General features: G+C 41.3%; 1 protein-coding gene and 1 pseudogene across 1 annotated transcript in view; one reads left to right on the top strand and one right to left on the bottom strand.

The window, feature by feature from the left end:
• The window catches only part of Ppm1l (protein phosphatase, Mg2+/Mn2+ dependent 1L), a 284889-nt gene that overhangs the window by 131546 nt on the left and 133215 nt on the right, over positions 1 to 20128 (bottom strand). The gene's annotated exons all lie outside the window — the stretch shown is intronic.
• Positions 1 to 20128, top strand: part of LOC102905644 (NEDD8-activating enzyme E1 catalytic subunit-like) — a 33575-nt pseudogene that overhangs the window by 4143 nt on the left and 9304 nt on the right.

Raw genomic sequence — 20128 nt, 5'->3', positions numbered from 1 at the left:
GGGCAGCAGGACTACGGAGCATTAACTGGTGGGCAGCATCGCCTCAGCTCCATAAATTTCCCTTCAGATTCTCCGTAGACGCAGAGTCACGCCTATGAACGCTGTGGCCTCTCCAGCCCACTCACAAGAACAGAATTTCACGTTCCTGCAGGGGGACTAATTTACAAGTTGCTATAAACACAGCTCTTAAGTTGCTTAAACACAGCTCTACTGCTGACTCTAAAAAACTTTCCTCTTTAGCTTCTGGACAACTACAGTCCTGACTTTGCTCTTCGCTCTTTGATCTCTATTTTCTTTATGGCCTTCTTTTATGCAACTTCTCCTTAAATGGTTCTCACTTTGGCCTCCTTTTTCACTGTGAGCTCCCTCCACGGAAAAGGGCTCATTTATCCTCACGGCTTTACAAATTACCTTTGGTTCAGTACGCCATGGTGGCAAACAGCGGCCTTCTCTGTAGTGAGTATGCGGCCTGTTCCATGTGTGCATTTCCTGAGGGGCTCTGAAGACGGCTTTTCCAACAGCCGTTCATGTCTGTAATCTCTCGCAGTTTACAAGTTCGTCTCTAGATAGCTATGTGTGGGTAATGCCTTTGGGAAGCGCCAGTGCATTGTGGTTGGGGCTCAAGTTGGCCAAGCCATTATGTCTAACCACACAAGCTGCAGAGCAAAGATCATGTGACTGAGGCCCTACACAGGTTGACAGAAGATCCATATTTCAAAGCAGTACTGTATCAAGTTCATCATGGATGAACCTGAAGCCATGGTGGCTGGGGGCAGTCCATCACAGAGGGCTGTGGAGTCAATACATCCCCAACTGTGGTCCCCTGGACAAGTGGTGGGCTCTGAGATCAAGATAGCTTCTCCTGTGTTTTCCCTTCCTGGAGGTACATTCACCAGCAAATCCTACTTCCTGTCTTAAAAAAATTGCATCCAGGTTGACGTGTCCAGTTTAGATTCCTGTTCTTAGCCCAGACAATGTCTTGCTTCCCTAATTAAAATAATCATCTGGACAAATATTCTAATAACCTCAAATTCTATTAATTTATAAATGAACTTTTAAACTTTCTCCTAAGGTCAGCTCTTCCCTTTCTATTGTCTCGTAGTTAATGGCAGCACCTCCCAACAGTTACCATCCCCCCCCCAAATTTTATCTCCCCTACAATATTGCCAAAGACCTTTCTCCACCATTCTCTCCATCCCCAGTTTATCCCTTACTTTACAAGTATTTTTTCTCCCCTTCTCAAAAGAATCTTTAGAAGCTATGTAGAAAAACAAAGTTCTTCACAAACTTCTCAGGAGCTTGGCTGACAACTGAGCCCTGCCCTCCATGTCAGTCTTCCACCACACCTGGTCATTCACACCACCTCCCTACACCTGGTCATTCACACCACCTCCCTACACCTGGTCATTCACACCACCTCCCTACACCTGGTCATTCACACCACCTCCCTACACCTGGTCATTCACACCACCTCCCTACACCTGGTCATACACACCACCTCCCTACACCTGGTCATTCACACCACCTCCCTACACCTGGTCATTCACATCACCTCCCTACACCTGGTCATTCACACCAGGGGTCGCTTTTATCCATCCTCTGCCCTCTCTGTGTTTGTATTTTAACTCAGCTGTGCTGTGTTTATAACACTCCCTAAACCTAAAAAGGATTTCTCCTCTCTTTACCAACAATGTGGTAGTCAAAACGCAAGGCTCATCTGGAACACAAGCATCTCTCAGGTCACTGCATCCCTATGCTATTGTTGAAACCACAGCGGAGTCCAAGATGCTGTCTACTGTTACATGTTTATGTGTTAACTGCCCTCAGTGCATAAGTCTATGCTGTTCATCTCTGTGTAGTCACGTTAAGTAGACGAACCTCCATAAATATTTGGGGAATCTGTAACAATCTTTCCTCTGGACAATGTTTCTAAATATAACTTGTGCCTTAAAAAAAAAAAATCGATGACGCAGATTAGTCTTCTCCCATGCAGAATTTTCCCTTCAAGTTTATGAGTATTTATAAACAGGATCCAAGGAAATAGGTAAATAATTATCCAAAAAAATTGTTTGTATGATCGATATTGTCTCCATTTCTTCTCACTGCAAATGTAACAGACCCATATTCCTCTGCAGGTCAAGGACTCATGGAAAAGGTGGCTCTTAGCCTGCAGTCACCTCCCACCAGGCCCACGAGTTAGAGACCTTCAACACAGGAGTCTCTGGAGCACATTTATCAGAGGGGCATCTGTAGTTGGTTTGTTTTTGTTTTTACTCTTTGGGAAACCACCACCCAGCTTCCAAATAAATACACGGAGACTTATTCTTACTTATGAATGCCTGGCCTTAGCTTGGCTTATTTCTAGCCAGCTTTCCTAACTTAAATTATTCCGTTTCTCTTTAACTTTATTTTGCCTCTGGGCTTTTTACCTTTCTTTATTCTGTATAACTTTCTTTCCTTCTTACTCTGTGGCTGGCTGGGTGGCTGGGTGGCTGTGTGGCTGGCCCCTAGCATTCTCCTCTCCTTCTCCTTTTCTTGATACTCTTTTTTCTTCTTCTTTAGCCTAGATTCCTCCTTCTATTTATTCACACTGCATGATAGCCCTATCTATCCTTTCTCCTGCCTAGCTATTGGCCATTCAGCTCTTGATTAGACCAATCAGGTGTTTTAGACAGCAAAGTAACACAGCTTTACAGAGTTAAACAAATGCAACATAAAATATAACACATCTTTGCATCATTAAACAAATGTTTCACAGCATAAAGGAATGTAAGATATCTTATATTTTTTGGTTGTGAGCCTAGCCTTTAACGGCTGAGCCATCTCTCCAGCCCGGAATGTAAGATATCTTAAACTAATACTTCACAACAAGCATCATCCAGCAACTGATGGGAGCAGATGCAGAGACCCACAGCTAAACACTAGGTGGAACTTGGGGAACCCCTCAGAAGAAGGGAAGGAAGGATTGTGGGAGGTATCAAGGACGCCATGAGAACATGGCCCACAGAATCAACTAAGCAGGGCTCAGAGGGGCTCACAGAGACTGAAGCAACAAACACAGACCCTGTATGGGTCTAAGCTAAGTCTTCTGCATATACGTTATGGTTGTTAGCTTGGTGTTCTTACGGGTCTGCTAACATTGGGAGTGAGAGATGGTTCTGACTCTCTTGCCTGAACTTGGGATCCTTTTCTTTCTACTGGGTTGCCACATCCAGCTATGATATGAGGGTTTGTGCCTGGTCTTATTGTATCTTGCTAAGCCATACTCAGTGGATATCCCTGGTTGGGGGCGGGGCTTTCTCTTTTATTTTTTGGAAGGGAAACAAAGGAGGAGTGGATCTGTGGAAGAAAGGAGAGAGGAGAAGGGACTGAGAGGAGTAGAGGGAAGGGAAACTGTGGTCATGATGTAATGTATGAGAGAAGAATAAAAGTTTAACAACAACAACAACAAAAAAACAGCAACAACAACAACAAAGACCCAAGTCGTAGTCACAGTGGGCACATTTGCACAGACCCATACAGACAACACAAAGACTCCTTCCTTTATGAATACTCTTTTGCCCTCCTTAAAATTATTCTCTCTCCTCCTCTGCTATCCTGTAAGCTGAGTGTCTGACCAGCAACAAGTTCCCTGTCTTCTGGACTCGGTGGAGTTTGGCAACAACCACACAAGGCCAGAGATGAGAGGAGGGAGGAGGACAAGTCTGAAGCTCCTCTTCTCCACAGACGAGCTCTGCCCAGGTCCACTTGAGCTGGCCGCCTCTCCTCTCTTCAGCTCATCCTGGTTTCTAGTAACTAACACTATTCCCTCCCTTCCCACCGGCTTCTTCAGCCTCGAGCTAGTGACAGTTTCCCATGGTAACTAGCCCAGCAGTGCATTACTATTTACCCTCTATTCTCCACATATTCATAAAGTCATTCACCAAACACAGTGGTAATAACTGAGCAAGGAGTTTAGGATGGTAGTTTATGATGAGGATGCTAGGTCTTTGCAACTTAAAGTAGTCTTATACCAAAAGACGAAAGTCATTCAAGAGAAATGATGTACATTAAAATCATAAACATAAAAAAGCACATAGGTTTGAAATGGTGTTACAATCAATTCTTGAACATAGATTGCTTCATTATTTTTGGATTATTGTAATTGTCTTAAAAAGAAAATCTAGTAACAGCAATGAAGAGTTCATTAAATGAAGGTAAATAGACTGAAGTTAATAATGGTGTGTTTTCCCCGATCTTCACCTGCTTATCTCTCATTGCCACATTTTACAAAGCCCCAGAAGCCTGGGGTTTGGCTGTGGGTCTCTGCATTTGCTCCCATCAGTTGCTGAATAATGCCCCTCTGATAAATGTGCCCCTGAGACTCGTGTGCTGAAAGCCCTGCTCTGAATGTCAGGAGAACCAGATGAGCACCACCTACTGGGTATGTGAACAAGAACACATTCGGTAACTTCTCTTTTTAAGGATGTGAGCACATACTCCACAGTAATCCCTCAGGTCATTTTAAGCTCTGCACACAGTTTCACACTCCATCAGGTTTGTTTGTTTGACTATATTAGGGCACCACAATGAATCTCTTGAAGTGTCACATGATGCTTAAAAGCCTGGGTTCTCAAGTCTATCAGACCTAGGTTTAAACTAGAGCGGTCTTTTCCTAACAGTGACAACAGGCGAGTTACTCATCTCTCTGTGCTTCTCTTTCCCATTGAAAATGATATCCTTGTTACAATAGTACTGCCATGAAGACAGACAGACAGACAGACACTCTGCATGTGTGTTTGTGCATTACATGTACGAATTGCTTCAAAGGCCAGAAGAAGGGGTTGTAACACTGGGAACTGGAGATGCAGATGTGATCAGCCAGCATATGGGGGGAGGGGGTGCTGGAACCTGGGTCCTCTGCAAGGGCAGCCAGTGCTTTTAACCACTGAGCCAACACTCCAGCCTTCAAGCTCTGAATAAATGATACTGACAATGTTACTGGCATAGAATGTATCACACATCTGATTATCACCAAGTCACAGGCCTTACCTATAACAGAACAAAAGTACAGGAAGTAAATGGTTCCTAGAATACCAACCTATCACACTGCTCAACATCTGGTGCCAATTCATGAAATTCTCTAGATCAGTGGTTTTCAGCTTTCCTAATACAGCAATCCTTTAATACAGTTCCTCATGTTGTGGCGACACCCCCCAACCATAAAATTATTTCGTTGCTACTTCATAATTGTAATTTTGCTACTGTTTTCAATTGTAATGTAAATATCAGATATTGAAGATATCTGATATGTGCACTCTAAAGGGGTTGTGACCCACAGGTTGAGAACCACTGCTCTAAACAATCCTGTTTAAACAATCACATGGTTTCTAGGCTTCGTGGTCTAGGACAGAATTTCAAAGAATGAACAGTGGCCTAAACTTATACAAAAATAGAAAACCTGTATAAAACAGATTATTTACTATTATCAAAAAAGGATTGCCTGGGGCTTTTGTTGTTCTTGTTGTTAAAACACCCAGCTTACAGCCAGGCATGGTGGCACACACCTGTAAATCCAGGACTCAGAAGCTGAGGCCGAGGGATGGTAAGGAGTTTGAAGGCAGCCTGGGCTGTAGAATGTGTTCTAAACCAGCCTGAGCTACACAGTGAGACCCTGAATTAAAGAAAAGAAAAAACTCTCCATATCCTATTTTAATGAAGTTATTTACAAACATAAAGTTTTAAAGGTAGACTTAAAGGCAAAATAAGAGTTAAAAAAATAAAAAAAGGTTAGAATTAAAATTTTTCTTAAAGAAAGGTTAGGGACCAGAATTTATATGTCAAATAAGAGTTAGAGATAAATTACTTGAAAATGTGTGACAATTAAATATAAATAACACATTTATTTTCATCAGCCTCTGTCCTTCAGAGAGCAACTCAGTTCTAAGACACAGGACCATTTGAAATTTAAATAAAACATACCTTGGTGATATTATAATGAGGCTGTTCTGCTCTTATTAAGTCTGTTCTCCTGGGGGTCAGCTCCCCCAAAATAAGGTCATTTTTTTTTTTTTTTTTTGTTTTGAGGCAGGGTCTCCTTGTGAAGCCCAGGCTGACCTTGAACTCACAGAGATCCATCTGCCTCTGCTTCCCATGTGCTGGGATCAAAGATGTGCACCACCACACCTGGGAAAAAAACTTGTTCCTACTTAGTATATACTATTATGTTCATTTTGTACAAGAAAATGGATTTAGCTGATAAAGGGCTTCAGTTGATGAGTTGTCCGTCATTTCAATTTCTAGACAGTCTTAGTTTGCCCTGTTCCATCTTAGCTGTGTTAAGACTGTAAGTTACTTTGGTATTTTTATTCACTTAACATGCTGTGCTCAGTCTCAAGTGTTTTGCTTCCAAACACCATGTTTTTATTTATTTTTTTATTTTTTTTTGTCCACTGTCACTCCACCCAGAGTCAATAAATAAATGTAATTTTTAAAGAAATGAAAATAAAATCTTCAAATACCTCAAAACAACTCCCCTTAGGCTTTCTGAAGGTTAAAACAAGGTTTTCTTCAAAAGCAGCTATGAGATGGCCTTGGTTTCCTACACTCACTGTAAGAGCCCCAGGTTGTTGCATGACAGAGTACTAGAACCAAATATGAACTGCAACAAGATGTAAAATGATGAACTACAAATTTAGAAAGCTCGGTGCAGTGGCTCAGAGAGTAAAGGTACTTGGAGCCAAGTCTGTCAACCTGAGTCCTATCCCTGAGACCTACAAAGACAGAATCTGTGTATCGCTCCCATTTTCTCCTCCAAATGCCACACGAGGCCTGTAGCACATGTGTATCCACACACCCAGTAAATGCAATAAAAAATTTACAGTTTATATAAACCAAGGCATGGTGCCTGGCTGTCTCTTCTGAATGTAGGAATGTTGATGGTACAGGAATTCAATGCTAAGATGTTGCATAAATACTAGCAGCTTTTATGTTATTTTATAGAAACCTATATTTTGCTTATCAGTATACAATGTCTAAGAAACTTACTGCTGCTGTTCAATCTCTTGTGTTTCTTTCCTGATATAAAAGTTATATATGTTAATATTGGAAAATATAAATACAAAAACATACTAAAAAGTCAGTCAAAAGCAACTATAATCCTTCTGCCCCCAAACAGCTATGAAACTTCTAATGTATTTTCTCCTAGTCTTTGTCAGTACATATAAAGATCACGTTCATTTTCCCCTCGCTAAAAAGTTGTAAGAATATCAAATATTCTTCTAAAGTTACTTTGCAGCTTATTAATATTTTACTGTATGGATGAGCCACAGTTTAGTGCTACAAATCACCCAGAATAATCTCACAAAACCTATGTGGTGCACAGCTTCAGTCTGTCTTCATTCATTCATTGCTTCTGAAGAGAGTCTTAGCAACACCCTTCTAAAACAGAACAGCAGCCTGGCCCACGATAGTCCCAGATGTTCATCTGCCCAGTGACATCAACTGAAGCTCACCTACAGCAGGCCCATCTAGGTGACTGTTATATTCTCTTCAACCAGAGGCAAGGATGGAAACAAGGCTCTACGGGGGTGGGTGGATGGATGGATGGATGGATGGATGGATGGATGGATGGATGGACGGACAGACAGATAGATAGATATAACAGATATGATAGATGATAGATAATAGAATTGAGATATGAATATATCAGTACCACCCACATATATTTAATATTATATACTTATTGATTCATGGTATGTAATGATTTCTGTTGTGTTGTCTCTCTAATCGTAAGATTAAATAAATCCCTGCAAGGCTGGAGAGATGGTTTAGCAGTTAAGAACACTTTCTGCTTTTTCAGAGGATCTGGGTTCAATTTCCAGCACCCACATGATGGCTCACAACTCTCTGTAACTCCAGTTCTAGGAGATTCCATTCTCTCTTTGGCCTCTGTGGGCACCAGGCACATTATGGGGCATACAGTCATACGTGCAGGCAAACACTCGTACCCATAATATTTAAAAAAAGAAAAAGGGCAGGGTGGTGGTGGCATATGCCTTTAATCCCAGCACATGGGAGACAGAGGCAGGTGGATCTCTGTGAGTTCAAGGCCAGCCTGGGCTACAGAGTGAGTTCCAGGAAAGGTACCAAAGCTACACAGAGAAACCCTGTCTCAAAAAACCAAACACACACACACACACACACACACACACACACACACACACACACACACACACACACTCACCTTGGCCATAGGCACTAGATGGGAACTGAACACTAGACTATTTAGTTACATTGACACAGTAATAAAGAGTCTTCTAAATACTTACATTTATACTCAAAGACAGTGGCCACCTCAGCTTTAATCAGAATAGCTTCTCTTTGCAGGAATGTGGTGAATACAGAAACTTGTGGCTGTATGAGGTACTGAGACTAAATGACAGCTTGGTGTCAGCACCGAACAAGATAATTATACCATCCCCTGTAAGGCTCAGGGAATGCTGCAGAAGACAGGGTGGAGAGAAAATAAGATAAGGCCAAGGGCTGTGAAATGCTAGCCTCTAGACGAGACACATCATGGCAATCACAAGCTCACAGCACCCACGGATGCCTCAACTGGCTCTGCACGAAGATGAGCCCATCAATAGCTAGGTATGGACAGGGAAGGGGCTCTGGGACCCCCATCTCCCCACTCAGCTGCTTGTTACTGATGGATTCTGGGAGCGGGAGAATCACTGTCTTAAGCTGACATGCACTGGTCACCCTACCAGGCTCCAGGGGATAATTCCAACCCAATGGTCACACAGATGACCCTAGCTGAACTAAATTGGCTACAAAACCCACAAAATTCCTTAATCTGGGAAAGGATTGAGGAAGTATTGATAGAGATAGGAGGGAGATTAGAGAAAATAAGGGAGAAGAGTAATCAGGATGAACTACATACATGTATGAAACTGTCTTAAGAGGAAACTTAATAAAAAAAGAATATTAACTCCTAAAGAGCAAATCGTGTATCTTATGCTATTCTGTTTTTCCCTTTCCTTGCACAAAAACACACACCTAACAAAGTACCGAGAACATAATAGATCCTTAATAAATGTCCACTGAATAGAAATTACAATCAAGATAATAGAAAAATAACATCTAAAAGTAAATGATACCACTTTGAATATACCTACTATAATGGCTGGATTTCATTTGTCCACTTGGCTAGATGCCATTATCAGTTCTTTGTCAAACCATAGTCTAGTCTTATAAACTTATTAATTTTTTTGACATGATCAACATCACAATCTGGTGACTTGAAGAAAAAGCTATGTCTCTATAATCAAATATTATTCTCTCAACAGTCTTCAACAGTCAGTTGAAGGCATAAAAAACAAAATGGAATTTTCCCAAAGAAGAAGGACTTCCTCCTCAACACTACACAAACAAATTCTATTTGAGTTTCTGGTCTGCTGATCTTCCCTACTGGTTTGGGCTTTCAAACTCCCACAATCACATATGCCAATGTGCTAAAATAAATCTACACACACACACACACACACACACACACACACACACACACACACACACACACATATACACACTCACCTAGAGTGCCCTATTTGCTCTATTTCTCTGGAGAGTTTGACAGTTCTTTCTCATCTAAGCAATTTCATCCTATTGTCTCTAAAGCTAACATTCTAACAAAGTAAGTTACTGCTTTTACAGAAATGTAAGCAAGGGTTTCAGAAATTAACTAACTTGTCCAGTGTCGCACAAGTAAATTCATAGGTAGCTAGCTTGTCTGCTTCTAGAATCTATGCTTTTCATTTCATGTTTCCTTTCAGAGTACTGAGATATAAGCTAAGGCTTAATCTTGGAATTGCAGACTCTGAAATGCAATCTAGCTACACAAACATCTAATTAGATATATGTATGCGGTAGTGATACATGCAGCTCATACCCACACATATGCAGAAAGTTCAAATGGGAACTGTCTGGAAATCGAGTCCATGGAAACCACTGGCCTTGATTTGACAACTGAAAGAGGAAAGTAAAAGCGATGTGATGAAGAAGCACAGCTCTCATTGGACCAGACTCCTCACTGCTCCTCTCCAGTGGGCCGCAAGTGAGGGACAACAGAATCTCCTAACAGCCTGGCAGGACTAACTCCCCTTTCTTCTCCTTCAGTTGTGTTGCTTTACCTAGATTTTTCTAAGATGCCACCATGTAGTGATCTAAGATGCTTTTCAAATGTGAATCAAGAAGACTGGGTTCCTGTAGATGAAAATGGATCACACCCTACCCCCGTACAGACACAGAAATAATTTGTCACAACTATGTTTTTGCCTGCATGTTCAGAGCAAAATCTCCCAAATCCAAGCTATGAAACTACAGTAAGAGTTCTAAAGGCCTTATGCAGCACCAGGCACTGTCATTGGATTTAACACATTTGCAGATGAATGGTTAATTTTTCAAGTAGATAGGTATGATTGTGAATGATCAAATCCATATATTTGTGTATAATTGTTTTACAGATTAAGAACTGAGCTACACATTTACCACCTCAATCTACAGAAGTGGTTAAAATAATCTGCAAACTAGAGCAGGAAATACAACATTGGAATTGACTGCAAATAAATCTGAAGTTTTAAATTATTTGAACAAATGAGATCAACTATGCCCAAAATAGGTTTGTTGTAGAATATTATTTTAAGGTGTGTTACTTTTGTTTATGTTGCATTTGTTTAACTCTGTGAAGCTGTGTTACTGTGCCTGTCTAAAACACCTGATGGTCTAATAAAGCACTGAATGGCCAACAGTGAGGCAGGAGAAAGGATAGGTGGGGTTGGCAGGCAGAGAGAATAAATAGAAGGAGAAATCTGGAAAGGAAAAAGGAGAGAAGGAGGAGGACACAAGGGGCGAGCCACCCAGCTACACAACCAGCAATGGAGTAAGAAAGAAAAGATACACAGAAATAGAGAAGGGTAAAAGCCCAGAGGTAGAAGTTAGTGGGATAGTTTAAAGTTAAGAAAAGCTGGCTAGACATAAGCCAAGCTAAGGCCGGTCATTTATAAGTAAGAATAAGCCTCCGTGTATGATTTATTTGGAAGCTGGGTGGCAGGCCCCCCAAAAGAGTAGAAAAAACAACCAACAACATGCTAAAACAAGATTGTCTACAACCAAAAGAAGCACAGAAGGGCATTCTCTCACTGGACAAGGTAAAATGGATAGTTTTCCTCAAAAGATTGTTAATTCATCTGTTCGGTGTTTTAATAAACATAGTGGGCGGGGTTAGGAAATCAAACTCTACACCTCAACATGAAAAAAAGGCATTTCACTATGCACAGAAATCAATGATATATATTATATATAATGTAATATAGTATTTATTATTATATTATTTATATATATAAAACTTCATGTGAGGTACACTCAGGCGCTGGAGCTATGGCCACCTATGAACAGAGTCCTTGTATGTGTGACTTTTCTATTGCTGTGATAAAACACCATGACCAAAGACAACTTAGGGAAGAGATGGTTTATTTTGGCTGTGGTTCTAAGAGTTAAGAGTTCACCGTGGTAGAGCAAAGGAATGGCAGCAAGAGACAAGCCAGCAGAGAGAGCATGTCACCTATCCACAAACACCACACAGAGTGCAGGGAAGCAGGCAGAAACTTTAAAGGCTCGGTCTGCCCCCAGTGAGGTACTAACTAGGGACCATGTGTTCAAATGCCTGAGCCTATGAGGAACATTTTGTCTTTCAAACTACCATAGTCCTGAAGGAAGTGAGACAGACGCATGGAAAGCTGGCCATGAAAGAAATGCCTACTGTGGAGGAAGAACAAGGAACCCAAAACAGTTAAATAAAATGGGGTGAGGACGAGTCCAGAGGAAGAGGGGGGAGGACCTGAGCATAACAGACTTTCAGTGAAGTGGAGACAACTGGCCTCTCTATTGGCTGGAAAGGGCCAAAGGGAGAAAACCAGAAAGGAAGGGATGCAATGGCAGAGGTAGACGGCAGTGTCAAAACAGAAACGAAGCAGGGGAGATGACAGAAATGTGGTCCAAATCTAGACACAAGGCAGAACCTACGAGACTTCCTAATGAATTTAATAGCCCTAGGTTTTATTTCTGACTGATGAGCAGAGTAACTGAAGACGTGGTTGAAGGTACTTGAATTCTAGAGCCACCACTTAGTGAGAGAATAACTTAGGAGAATTCAGGTTTGGTGAGACACACACCAGGACTTCAGTTTTGGGCATGTGAAATCTGATAAATAACATAACTATGAAAATATAATTAAAAAACCAAATGGAATAAATATGGGTATTTTATGTACATAATAAGTACAAATTTATATATACTAAAACACACTGTCAATGATATGAAATACAAACTAAGGCCTGAGATGTACCTTAGTGGTAGAATGTCTGCCCAATATGTGTAGACCTTACTCTCACCCTAGTACCATTAAAGACAAAACATAAATATGCACGATCTAGATTTTAAAGAAATTTTAATGGGAAAGAAATATTAAAGTATAAAGGGGGACTAATTAAGAAGGGATCCGTAAGAGGAAGAAATGCAAGACAGGAAAAGGGGGGTGAATTATGATCAAAACACATGTATGAAAAACCACTGAAATGCCTTCTCTTATACAATTTAAAAATAAAATTTTCAAGTGAATAAAATAAGTCTTAAAAAGCTAAAGATATAAAGATCAGAATAATTTCATTACTAAACAAATCTATACCTTTGAACTCTTTGGAAAAATCATCTACATTTAAATACTCGTTTTAAATGTGTACACATCATTTATAAAAATCGGTTATCCAACAGTCCACATAGCAAATCTTAATAAACTCATCAACTAAGAATGGTTCAGGTATTTTTTCTGTATCACAAGTCAGTACAAATAAAGAGTAACTGATAAATAACAAACCTAATGAATTCAAAATTATAACTAAGACCTGAGTCAATAAGAAAATTAAAGCTAAAGCTACAAATTATTTGAAATTTTAAAAGCACTGTAATCCAAACCTAAACAATGTACTCAAAGCCGTACATGAGAGAAAACGAGCTCCTCACTCCTGAAATGAGTTCTCTCATTCTTTATGTTTGGTGGGTTATTAATCAAGTTGGCTCCACGTTGGCACAACCATTCTCTATCCTCTACCTGGCATTCGTCCTCTGTGTCAACTCCACCAGCACCTTTGTAAAAGCACTTCACTTGGGGACCAGTGGGATGGCTCACTGGTTAAAGGCACTTGCTGCCAGGCCTGTTGACCTGAGGATTAAATGTTTGGAAGGCCGAGTAGGTCCAGCAGTGGGTACTAGCTCAGGCAGACTCTAACTGGAGTTGGGACCAGCTGTCTACTGCTCTACCCTCTCCTTTCTCGTTTATAAATAGGACTGGGATTATCTATTAAATAGGTTTGCACAGGAAAACCCCAAGCACAGCATCAGGAACATGGTGCTGGATCAAGGGTGAGCCTTATAAATACTGCCAAATCAGATGAGTAAAGAAGACAGCCTAGGATTGCTAGAGTAGAAAATTGCAGACTTGGGATCCTAACTAACTCATCATCTCCTGGTTCTGGCCCATTATTTAATATAACCTGGAGCAAGTTAATTAATGTCTCTGAGTCTCCCTCTCCACACCTGTAATTCCATAAACTTGTTAAACTAGAAACTGGGAGCAGCACCTCACAGAGAGCCCAGTACGTAGTAAGCACTCGCAGACAGCAGCTAACAGCAGCAACTCTGTTCCCAACTCTGCTTCAAATGCAGGTCTTCATGAGGTGTGCTGAGGTGGGAGCCAGACAGGGAGGCACTACACAGACTGAGGCAGAAGGATCACAAGTTCAAAGTCATCCTGGCCTCCACAGCAAGCAATTTCACCCAGGCCACACCGACCACAAGTTATCGAGACAGTAAGGCGAGCTCTCCAAACATCCCGATATGCGACTGTGGTTTGGCGGGGGCAGAGTAACCGAAGCCTCACAATTAATAAGCAGTATCTCATCAGGTTTTCTTTCTGGATAACTCATTTAAAATCCTTTTCATGAAGTAAGATCATTAAAATCTGACACCGGAGAAATCGCTAAGAAAGCCCTAAGCAGGTCCCACTTCTCATTAATATAAATTAAATCCCTCAAGAGATGCACGACTCTCCACCTGACACTGTTGGTATTTATTGGATTTTCCCCTGACCTCCAAACACCAGCTATGAATACATAAGCTACTGTTTTGATTCTGACTTTGCAGCTACCTTTGAGAACAATCCACTTTGCCTGCCTGCCTTTTCAGAATGGCCCTCGTTTAACAGGTCATTCTGCATTTCATTCTTGGGGTCACCTAGGATTCTGCACTGTAAAAGGGGAGTAGGTGTGAAAGGAGTCACAGGTCTGGAACATTAGTCACTGAAGATTTTTGTTCCTCCATTAAATGAAACAGGAGATTTGTTTTTCTCCCTTCAAAAGTCAAGGCCAAAAGCTAAAATTCTTCATGTGGATCGCAAACACTCGGAATTATTTAAGGATGCCCTGTGTACTAAAACATCACTGCTAGTCCATCTTATGGGCACTGATGGGTCTCAATAAATTACACCCCAGGGGAAGAAACTTCAGTTTATATAAAATAAAGAAGTAGTTACAAGATTTTTTTTTTTAAAAAAAAAGCCCAAAACTAGTCTGAATTAAGTTGTGACAGTATAATGCTGGAGAGTTTCAGAGTTTCAGTGTTGTGTTTATAAAGGCTGCAGAAGTATTTGACACATGGCTGGTAGGATGGCTCAGAAGGTAAAGACATCGGTTGCCAATGCTGATGATCTGAGGTCGATTCCAGGGACCCACGTGGTTGAAGAGAACCAAGTCCCACAAGTTGTCCCTCTGATCTCCACTATCACACTGACACGTGGGTACCCTACACATCACACATATACAAAATAAACGTTTAAAAAAATCTGTTAATGATTAGCCATAGCTCCTCATTGTGATCTGAAAAATTAATTGTAGAAGCAAATTACATAACTCACCTAAAATGGTCTTTAAATCTAGCAGATTTTTATTTGGTTTTGCTTAAACAGCAAGGAAAGTTGAAAATGATTTAGAAACTCACAAAGTCGGGTTTGTACTTTGGGACCACAGACAATCTAACGGGGCCATGGAGGAGGGGTAACCTTGCTCTTTTTTGACTTAGGCACTCTGATAGAAAAATAGCATTGACTTTCACCTTCATATTTTGACATCTAGAGACTGGTTTGTGGAATCAGGAAAATGACAGGTGAGACTAAACAGCAAGTTGTTTGTTCATGTCCCCAGGATATTACTGAATAAAAATGCTGAGTGAGCAGTTCCAAATCCTAGCTGGAGGAAAGGCGCGCACTGTCTGTGTTTAGGGATATCTCATATGTAGACATTTTAACAGTCTATGCACATTCCCATAGGCAGACATTGCCCCACACTGCCTGTCTAGCCTATGCACATTCCCATAGGCAGACATTGCCCCACACTGCCTGTCTAGCCTATGTACATTCCTGTAGACACTGCCCTACACTGCCTGTCTAGCCTATGCACATTCCCATAGGTAGACACTGCCCCACACTGCCTGTCTAGCCTATGCACATTCCCATAGGCAGACACTGCCCCACACTGGCTGTCTAGCCTATGCACATTCCCATAGGCAGACACTGCCCCACACTGCCTGTCTAGCCTATGCACATTCCTGTAGACATTGCCCCACACTGCCTGTCTAGCCTATGCACATTCCCATAGGCACTGCCCCACACTGGCTGTCTAGTCTATGCACATTCCCATAGGCACTGCCCCACACTGGCTGTCTAGTCTATGCACATTCCCATAGGCACTGCCCCACACTGGCTGTCTAGTCTATGCACATTCCCATAGGCAGACATTGCCCCACACTGCCAGTCTAGTCTATGCACATTCCTGTAGACATTGCCCTACACTGTCCATCTTCTATAGACATAAAATATTGGTCCTTCAAGAACCTAAGGGAAGATGTTATTTCTAATCAAAAGTACATGGATCTTGATGAGAAGAATACAAGCTCACTATTCTGAGGGTCTTGGTCAGGAAATTAGGATGTCTTGCTTCTGACATTACCACAGTTAGCATTCTCTGTCTATAATACTATGATGTTACATTTAATGTGCAGTGATTGGATAAAACCTATTTTTATGGCAATGATAAGATATGATACATAACATAGAGACACATGAGCTGCCACTGTATCACTCTCTCTGAAAACTAGAAAAATAAAACCAAGCACTCGGACTTTTAAAAGAAATACAGTTATGTCTAATCAGGTATGGTGGTGCATGTCTTTAAGTGCAGCCCTTGGGAGGCAGAGACAGGAGGATCCCTCTGAATTCAAGGCCAACTTGATCTAGGGAGTGAGTTCCAGGACAGCCAGGGTTACACAGACAAACTCTGTCAAGAGAGAGAGAGAGAGAGAAGGAGGAGGAGGAGGAGGAGGAGGAGGAGGGAGGAAGGAAAGAAAGAAAGAAAGAAAAAAAAAGTGAGTTATGTTTAAAACAATAATGATTTCTACCCTTTCCAATGAACTGCAGGAATCCAATGACTAATTACAATCCTCCTTACCCCTAGAGAAGACATGTGTAAAAACGTGACTCTTACCTTGTCTCTCATTTCTTAAGGGTTGAGTCTGAGAAACACACACATGCAGTGAGATATACTCTCAGTCACACAGCAGATCCTTCCTAACACTGAGCCAAACTCCAAAACCCATACCCTACTTTCCCCCTGCTAACACGTTTGTATGTACATTTTTCTTCACAGCTTTTTATAGACTCTTTTCCTAACAAAACTTGAGCCACTGGGGAATAGGAGAGAGGACCTTAATTAACTGTTCACACATCTGATGAAAAGGGATTTCCACTACCTTAGGTCAGGGCAGTGAAGGAGTTGGGACAGGAAGTAGGAAGCCGGAGAAGGGCACAGGAGGGTCCTGGCAATCCTGAAATCCACCAGAACTGCCGGAGCCTACACGACTGCCACCCTCCCCCATACCTGCCCCCCCCCCCAAAAAAAAACCCTACAGGATGATACAAAGGAAGAAGGTGGAGGAGAAGAACAGACCACCAGCACCTTGGTCATGGGAAGACAGTGTCTTCTGGGAGGTGTCAACAAGAGCTCTGGAAGCTGAGGTCCAGAAATCTCAGGAAATGTCACACCTGAACTGCCCTCTGTGAGACTTAACGGTAGTTTTTAGCTGTGTAAACTTTCTGGGAAGTTTTAAGTAAAAAGGCCTGGTTTTTACTTGATTTAATGGCATTAAAAATCTTATCTATTATGTTTTCCTTCGATAGTATTTCAGGAAACCCTAAAATATTCATGAAAATGGCCCTATTCATCTGTAGGAAGGCTCTGGGCCAGATTAAATCATTCAAACCTGCACCTTGGTGTGGCTGCTAATCAGCTTTTAATGACCATCCAGCTAAAGCTGGACTACTCAAGTTCATGGTTGTTTACTGAAGAATGGCTTCACGGTGATTATGCAATGCATTAGTCACTGAAGAGTCACTAGGAACAATGTTACCGTCATCAGCTCCACGGGGTCCCTCACATCACAAGTACACAGCTCAAACATCTGGTTGATCTCTACGGTCTATGGAGAAGAAATGAGGCCACGTATCATTTCTCAAATGTCTCTGCTTTCCAGTCTCCATTCCTTTGTAGTGAGTTTCAGGCATGTCCATCATGCACCCCAGGTCCGGGGAGAGCTTTGGGTTCTGCCCACTACCTCTGCAGACCTGTGGCAATGTCAGCAGGTTTACCCTCTACTCCTCGTCTACCGGAAGCTGTGACCCACTGTGAAGATTTCAATTGTAAAGTCTAATTAATCTAACAGACCTCCCCCACTACTGAACTGACTGCTTTTCTATGCAGCTTCTTCATCGTCCACAACTGTCTGGCTTCTCCCTCTCTGGAACCCCCCAGTCCCTCTGTATGTCTCTTCAGACAATGATCACTCTTTTTTCTTCTCCACTCATCTTCCATTTCCATCCTTCACTTGGAAAGCAAATTCTTGAGGAGTCAGAATCACGTCACCCCTCTATTTAGATGACAAAATGGAGGCTTTAGAAAGCGGAGCGACCGTCCAGGGTCAAATGATAAAAGTGGCAATGTTGGGACTCACACCAGATCTGACCCAGGCTCTTTCCTTCCCTTAGCCTCATCCCTGACCTCTTCCTTAGACAGGAAGTTGGCAATTCCTACGTAAAAAAGGAGCACAGGCCACTGACTATTGGAGGTGGGAACCACAAACGTTCTGTTATGCTACTGATAGGTCATCATTCCTCAGACCATACTCTGGGGGACAATAGCCACGCTACATGTAACTGAGTTTGGAGGTTATTTTTATATTTTTACGATGTATTAGATTGGGCATGTAACTCAGTTGATAGAGTACTTGCCTAGCATGTACAAAGCTCTGGGTTCAACCCCGGGTACTTTGTAAGCCAGGCATGGTAGTAGACACCTGTACTTCCAGCACTTAGGAGGTGGAAGCAAGAGATCACAACTCCTGGTCATCCTTGTCTACACAGTGAGTTCAGGTCCAGCTTGGGATACATAAAACCCTGTCTCAAAAAAAAATTTTTTTAATGGGAAAGTAAAAGAAACTTGAAAAAGTTAAATAGATACTGGCAGCTTATTCAGGACCCATGAGATCATTTAACATAGCACTATACAGCAATATATATAGTTCTCTGTGTGTGTGGGTATATATATATATATATATATATATATATACTATATATATACATGCATATATATACATATATATATATATATATATATATATATATACTGCATTTCACAGTCTAACAGTAACAAACTCACCTCAAAGCCATTGAGAAAAAAACCAAAACGTGTTTATTGCCAGCATGTCTTTCCCAGTCAACCCCCTGCAATCCCTTCTGATATCTCGCTTGTGGCAGTGAATAAATGTATCTACCAGAACTCATGGAACTTGTCAAACGTTTGCCCTTTGTTGTATGTAAATTATAATTCAATAAAGTTGATCAAAATTCTAAAGCATGCATTTAAATAAAGTCCCAAACCAAACGCTCTGAGATGTAATATTACTAGACTCGGAGCCAGCAACAGCCTCCTCTGTGCCAGCATATGAGTGATTAAGTGCCACAGCCCACACAGCGTCTGACATTTAATGAGGAAGCCACAGGAAAGTAGAAATGTTTCACACCATGATTAATATAGGATCACTATATTTAGTTTCTATTTGAACATGCCCCCTCCTTCCCCCCCACCCCTGAACCCTGCTGAGGACATGGTATCAATCTGAAAGCTAAAAATCACAAAGTTTTGATGAATGAACGAGACGGGAACAAGACAGACTCTTCCAGGACAAGATGAGCATCCTTCCCCCATTGTCTTTTTTAAACCAGTTGTAGTTATTTAAAGTAAAATGACACAAGTAGCCTCTGAGAGTGGCAATGATGTCGCCTCGTCATTTACACACTTTCATCTACAGTAGCTGGAACCATGCTCCTCCAGAGAGGAGTGTTCGAATCCTACTGCTATAGTGGTGCATGAGCATGTGTGATGTGACCATATTTGGGAACTGGGTATCTGGAGATGTAATTAAGTAACATCAGGCCATAGAAGGTTGTGGTGGACTTAATTACAGCAGCCCTGGAAAACTAATACAATGCTTTCAAATTTCTATACAGTGTAATTACACTACCTATTCAAAAAGCAATCAAATTAAAGGAAACAAGTTGTGCTTTTTAAAAAAATATTACAGTTTAACAACTACCTTGAACCTATGACATAAATATACATATTTTTTTCCTTAAAGTTTTACCTATTCCTTCACCTGTTCATTCATTCAAACTCAACTAAGGCTCTTCTCAAATGCTGAATTCTGTAGTCTAGGCAAGATTCTGAAGAGTCCATGGCAGATACTTTCTGTCTTTCAGGGTGATGTCTACACTAAAACTCCTGCGGAAACAGATGATAGGAACCAATACCGAATGCTTAAGTCCTAAGAATTAAGATCAATCTTTCAAATGGCCCTTGGCCATGTCTACAAGGTAGATGACCTTTGTCCTTCCTTTTACTCAAAGATTAATGATGTGGAATTCATGTCTATC

The sequence above is a fragment of the Peromyscus maniculatus genome, chromosome 6, assembly GCF_049852395.1.
Source record: "Peromyscus maniculatus bairdii isolate BWxNUB_F1_BW_parent chromosome 6, HU_Pman_BW_mat_3.1, whole genome shotgun sequence".
Lineage (NCBI taxonomy): Eukaryota > Metazoa > Chordata > Mammalia > Rodentia > Cricetidae > Peromyscus > Peromyscus maniculatus.
This window is presented reverse-complemented; position numbering and strand designations above follow the sequence as displayed.